Below are 7,514 nucleotides of genomic sequence, written 5' to 3' on the forward strand. Positions count from 1 at the left end.
TGTAGCTAAAGTCAAATCTGTTCCATTTTAATAACACAATATCGCGGAGAATTGAAGACTTGTCAGCAGACTTGCAAAACCAAATTCGAGAGGATTTCGAAATATCTGACAAACTTTGGTCTCTTCAAGTGGATGAATCAACTGACTGATCAGTGGAAAAGCTCAAGTCCTCGCCTTTATTCGGTACATCAGAGAGAATAGATTTGTCAACGAATTTCTATTTTGCGAAGATTGGAAAGGTACGACGAGAGGACAAGATATGTTTGAATTAGTGGATAAAAATGTAGAGCTGTTCAAATTAAATTGGAATAACTGCGTGAGTATCTGCACCGATGGATGCCCATCAATGTTGGGAAAAAGAAGAGGATTTGTAACTCTGGCACGTCAAAAAAATTCGAATATAATTGGTGTTCACTGTATGATTCATAGAGAAGCGCTCGTATCAAAGTCCTTTCCTCAAGATCTTCAAATTGCTTTGAATCAAGTCGTCCAGGTTGTTAATTATATCAAGTCTCGACCACTTCAGTCCACTATGCAATGCGATGGATTCCGAATACAAAGTCTGCTCTTCCATACGGAAGTTCGATAGCTGTCGAAAGTAAAAGTTTTGAAACCGCTTGTGTATCTCAGAGTTCAAGTTATTTTGTTTCTTGAGGTTGCAGAACACGGATTTGAATTTGATATCCATGACGTGATTTGGTGGTTGAAAGTTCAATTTCTTTCGGATTTGTCTGCAAGGAACAGTCGAGAATATCATCACACCAACATCAAAATTGAAATCGTTTGATGGAATACTAGCAATGTGGAAGGCCAAGATCTTGAAACGGGATTTCGATTGCTTTCCAACCGTCAACGAATCTCAATCAAAGCTTAAAATTGTCCCACAAATTCTCGCTTCTCACTGAAATGCAAAAAGCTCTCCAGCATTACTTTCCATCACTCACTCTCGACGAATATGAGTTGATAATAAATCCATTCGCAAACAATAAAGCAACCAATTTAACAAACGATGAGGAGGAACAGCTGATTGATTTGCGCAATGATATTTTTTTGAAATCGAAATTTAACGAACTGAAGTTAGAATTTTGGCTTTCCTCACAGAAATCACATCCTTTGATAAGCTTAAGAGTAGTTAAAATCCTTTTACCAGTTTCTTCGTCTTGGCTATGCGAGTTCGGATTTTCAGCATTGACTGAAATTCTGTCAAAAAAAAGAGAAAGGCTACTGAGAATCGAAGATGAAATGCATACATGTTTATTAAATTTTGATCCACGATTCGAATTGATTTGCTCACGAAAGTAAGCACATTCAACTCATTGATAAAGAATATCTTTCTGTGTTTTAAAAATTAGTTTATATTGATAATAAGAGTTATTTTGAAAAATAAATTTGATTTCTGATTCAATTTTTTTGTCATTTCTTAGAAATTCATACATTAGTGTAAACAGGTGTGTCGCGAAAATTCTTGATTTCTTTTACTGTGTCGTGGGTCAAAAAAGTTTGGGAATCACTGGATTATTCGATAATGCTTATTCATTGCTATGTGTTGTGTGGTATACTATTTTTGTTCAATAAAATATACAGTGATAAAAGTATACAGTAAAAATTGTAAAAATGATTTTGCTATTTTTTTGCGGCTTATTCAATTTTAAAAGAAATTTAATATAATGCCTAAAAAATTGGATTTTATTTGATTGCAAAAATATTTTTTTAACATTAAATGTCGTCCGTCTTTTTACACAAAACAACTAAAAATATTTAAAAAAATTAAAATCCACATATATTTGCAACATACTCTATGATCGATTTAAGCATAAGAATAGAAGTTTCCTATAATATCACTTTTTTTAATGAATCCGATCTCTTGTAGATGTAATGATGATAGTATAATATATGTGTTGTAATCAATGACTGTTATGTACGGTGACTTTATTATAAGCCACGTGGTTCAGTTCCCGCGGACCATTAAATATTGAGGGTGTTGTTGTGGCGTTCACCCCTTGGCGACCTCTCCGATTCTGTGACTATACATGAACCGCCCGACAAATGACCCCTTAAACACCGCGTGCCAACTTTCACCGTTATGTTTTTACATATGTTGCGTAGCATGGGAGGAGTCATGTCAATAAGTACATAGGTACAATTAAAACGATTTTTGAAATGGGGTTTTGTCGTTATGAATTTAAATATAAATCAAAGGAGAAACGCGTCGATTAGTATAATATAAGTTCAACGTGGTGTGAAACAAGTGTAAATTTATTCGATATGGTATTTTACTTTATTGGTATTTTACTTTGAAGATATGTAGAGAAGAAAAAATATTTTTATTATTTTTTAACCATCATTATTTATGTAGCTTTTATTAAATAGATAAATAAAAGGTCGTTATTTATACAGAAAAATATTTTGTAATACACAAATATAGATAAATCCTAAGCTAAATATTATATATACATATGTACATACACTCATACCTTGCTATACGGCCGCTCTTTATACGGCCTTTCGGTATAACGGCCCTCTTCAATTAAGGCACGTTTTCGATTTACGGCCTAAAATGTTTCGCTATAACGGCAAAAAAACTTTTTTTCGATGTCGATTTTTTAAAAAATTTAAAAATGGATTTAATTTGCATAATTTTATAATGAAAGGTGAAGCAGCTAGCGCCGATGAGCCCGCATCTAAGGAATATCCCAACATTTTAAAGGGAATTATTGAAAGAGGTGGTCATAAACCTGAACAAGTGCTTAACGTAGACGAAACAGGGCTTTATTGGAAGCGAATGCCTGATTGCACGTACATTTCAAAAACCGAAAAATCTGCGCCTGGTTATAAGGTGTCTAAAGAACGATTAACTTTGCTACTTGGTGCAAACGCCGCGGGTGATTTTAAGCTTAACCACTTTTAATATATTTGTCCGAAAATCCAAGGCCTCTTAAAGGACTAAATAAAAATCAATTACCCATCATATGAAGATCCAACAAGAAAGCTTGGATGACTAAAGCTACTTTAGAGGATTGGTTCAAAAATCACTTTTGTACAGAAGTGAAAAAATATTTGCGAGACAAAAACTTAAGCAACAAGGCTTTGCTAATTTTGGATAATACACCAGGGTATCCTACTAATTTATCCGAACTATCTGAAGATGTCACGATTGAGTACCTTCCGAAAAATACAACAGCTCTGATCCAACCAATGGATCAGTGTGCAATAGCCACTTTTAAGGCATATTACCTACGCCGAACTTTCCGACAACTTATAAGGGAAACCGATGGTAAATCTTCAATTAAAACATTTTGGAAAAACTATAACATCAAGGATGCTGTTAACAGCATCAGTGAATTATGGAAGGAATTAAAATTAACAACAATGAAGCATGTTTGGAAAAAAATATCGCCAGAATGTGTAAAAAGTGCTGATGCAGAAGTTAATTGCCTTCCTGAAATTAGGCAAAACATTTTGGATCTAGCACATGATCTCGGCTTTGAAGGTTTAAACGAACGTGATGCCCTTGATCTACTTGAAGCTGGTAGGGAAGCCCTTTCATACGAGGAACTCATTCAGTTGTAAGCAGAACCGGCATTTGATGAAGAGACAGAGCCTGTTGTATCCAAACAGCTAACATCAAAAAATTTGTCGAAAGCTTTTTCCTATTTCGAACAAGGAATAAACATCCTCCTTGAAAACGATCATGACGTCGAACGTAGCGCTAAAGTTTCTCGAGGAATTAACTCAGCCATTAGCTGTTATAAATCACTAAAGGACGAAATAGACAAGAAGGCAAGACAAACAACGTTGGACAATTTTTTTAAGCCAGGCCCATCCTTACCAACGAAAAATGATGACGACAGTGATCTGCAGGTTACCATTTCTTCATCGTCTTCAGATTAATGATGTATGTATACATACACATATTTTATGTAACATGAAGTTGTTTCATTTTTGTTTATGAATTGTTGTTGGTTTTTGGAGTCTGTTATTATTTTATGTACAAATGTATGTACTTGTTATATATGTATTTTTGATTTAAATGAAATAAAAAGATAAAATGCATTTTAAATGATAAACCATGTTACATATTTAACAAATTTGGAACCGATCCCATTGAATTTGTATGAATTTGTATTAGAATAATTGATTCGTTATACGGCTTTTCACTTTGCGGCCAAGTTTCGTGGAACGTATCTAGGCCGTAAAGCGAGGTATGGGTGTACACTGTTGAGTATCAAATTTCGATGTTTAGGTATAATGAAAGCGCTCATTGAAATAATACTGAAAAGACGAAAACAACACGCGAGGATACATTTAAAATTGATAATAATGGATACTGCTATGAATAACTATGTTCATGCGTTATTTTACTAAAAAAATAAACGTGGCATAAAAATATAACAGAACTGATATTGATTTTTTAATTGCATTTAAAACTTCATAGCCAGAAATTACATTAACATATGTATATGAAAATTATACATAAATTCTTTGGCAAAAAATATACATTTGAAGACAAGCAAAGAATAAATTTTTACATTAGAAAAGGCTACACCAGAAAAAGAAATAAAAAAAGTGGACGTTATATACATAGTATAAGATAAAGTCAATCACAAAAAAATATATTTTCGAGTTTTCTAAAGGTCCTCGACACTGACGGAATACTTCTACCATATCGGCGGATAGACAGTTCTTCCTTTACTAAAGATCTTGGTGTAATGTTTGAAAAACACTGCAAATTTAGCTAAATTAATTTTTATACTGAATACAATTATTTAGGATTTTTTTATAAACATCTGTTACTTAAACTATCTGTGTCTTAATTTTGGGTTTTTATTGCCCTCGTGTACAATCTAGACTGGCCCTGCTTAAACACAAGTTTTTGGATTCATATCCTGATATTCAACAGCAGCTATCCAGAATAATACTGAATCAGCAATTTCTTTAATCGCTCAACTCAAAAAGCTTTTATGATACCAGAATGTATGTTTAATTAGAATTAATTAATAAATGACAACTTTATACATACGTACTACACATATATATGTACCTATTATGATACACTTCTTTTAAAAAATTAAAGCTTTAACATATCATAAAGAATGTATGTCAAAGTGGATTTTTTTAAATTTAAACATTTTCGCTGAATCCAAATTGCTGGGTTTGACATTTAAAAAAATGATAAATGAGCAAAAATAAAGTCACAGAGTTTTCATGTTTTATATAATATTGCTTTTCGTAAATTACAGTGTTTGAGTGGCAAATCAATCGTGAAACATAATGGTGGTTGTCGTTTTTTTCTTTTATAATTACGAGAAAAACTCCCCATCAATCTAGTATTGAATTTTGTAAATATGTATGAATCATGTTCCTTTTTTACTATTTTGTAAAATTAAGTGAGCTTAAAGGTATTATGTAGTCGATATTCATTGAGTTTTTAACCTAACGAATATAGATTGCCAATATATATTCATATCGCCGGAAGGACTCACTGATTTATTAAAAAACGCTTGATGTTTAAGATTTACAATAATAATTAGTACTAAACAAATTGCTTAAAGTAGCTTTTTAAAATTTAAAGCTGGTCCACAAACAAGCATTTGCATCTTCAAATCAGAATTAAATTTATCAAGTGCTATTGTACGGATGCGTGACATGGACTTTAATACAATTGATTGGAAGCATTTGGGATATAAATAAATTTATAGGCGTATGCTAAATTAATTTTTATTAAATCTTCCGTTGTTACAAGACAGGCGTAAGCCCAATGCATTACAACGGGAAAATCTGTACTAACTGAGTAAGTCAATCAGGGATAATGGATACCTATGTGAGTATTAAGTCTGCGAATCAGTGATATCTATATTATTAATAATAAATTATTATATGCTATACAATGTATAATCAATAGATGTCACTGCAGATAGGGCCGATTTTTTAATAAAGCGCATTTTATATAAATAAAAATACAAGTGCCACTGCCGGGGCTCGAACCCGAAACCTCAGAGTCCGAGACGTTACGTCGTTACTTAAATGTTTCATAGATTAAGATGAGGAAATTATTTTCATGATTGGATGTGAATGAGAACTTCTTTCAACCATCAAACGGAGAAGGATGGAGTATCTCGATCAGATGATATGAGGTATGAAGCTTTTTCATACCGATAGACAATAAGTGTTTCTTGCAGAATAGAACCGGAAAAGATATGTATACTTGGAACAAATCAACAAGATTTCACTAGAAGAGGAAGGACTTGGGTATACAATTAATAAATCCGCTTTGATATGACACATTACACATCATTATTTAATGTGTTGATAATGTGTGATATTTTATATGTTATATAAAGATTAAATTGAGGTTGCATAGGAATAACAATATTTTTAAATTAGCTAGCTGCACTTTTGAATGAAAATAACATATGCTATGTACCATATTATATAATATAATAAAACTAGAAAACTAGAAAATGTCTTGAAAAAAAAATAAAAAAATGGTTTGTGTAGAAAACAGGAGATATTGACGTTACTATACATTTCATTAAAAAAATGTATAAGTCGCACGATTATCGTTTAATTTTGTACCTTTTACCACGATGACTGATTTATATTCGCTAATTAGTATTCATTGTGGATATTTAATCATTGCTTGCTCTCAATTTAAATTCAGAATTTTATTAAATGTGTATATTTCTAAACTCATGGACTAAATGCTTATATAACTTTGAATTTCAGTTATTGCTGATTTAATATTAAAACTAAATAAATGTTATTATGCAATAGTTATGGTAAAAATATGGGTTAGTATTTGTAGATTCAACAAATTTTTGTATGACTCACTACAACTCATAGTATGTTTCTTAGACAAATAAACGTGAAAAAATTAGTGTAATACATTTGATCTAAAAAAGGTATTGCAATAAAATTAAAAATTTAAGAATCCATGACTCTAATTGTTAATATCAAAATCAGATAAACCTTAATTAAATAAACAGGACCAATCAAACTAGTCAAAAACAAAGAATGGAAATATTATATTTAGAAAAATTTTCAATTTGATTCACACAGATAAATGCACGAAATAAAATTTGTGTAAAACGAAAAATAATAATTGCCACTACACTTTTTACTTTCAATAAATAAATCAATAAATTTATACATAGGAATATTCCACGCTTATATGAAAATACAGTTTGAGAAAATGCATTACTCAACATGTTAATCAATCAGTATTTTTTCAATGAGCAATAGGCACATATCTATCAGTTTGTGCTTTTGATATGATCTCCAGCATGCAAGCTATATTATTTAAAAACACTTGTGATACTATATATATAAAAAAATATTTATGACAAACACAAAGCATAAAAATTAAAATATATCTGTAAATTTTAGTACGAATTAATTAAAATATAAAACTTTTAATTATAGCTTTTATTGGAAATTGAATATAACTAAGACAATACATTCTCAATGTATGAACATTAAATAATAAGGCAAAAATGTTTGTGAAAATAAATATA

The sequence above is a fragment of the Plectrocnemia conspersa genome, unplaced genomic scaffold (assembly GCF_051122295.1).
Source record: "Plectrocnemia conspersa isolate PC_06_02 unplaced genomic scaffold, ASM5112229v1 ptg000006l, whole genome shotgun sequence".
NCBI lineage: Eukaryota > Metazoa > Arthropoda > Insecta > Trichoptera > Polycentropodidae > Plectrocnemia > Plectrocnemia conspersa.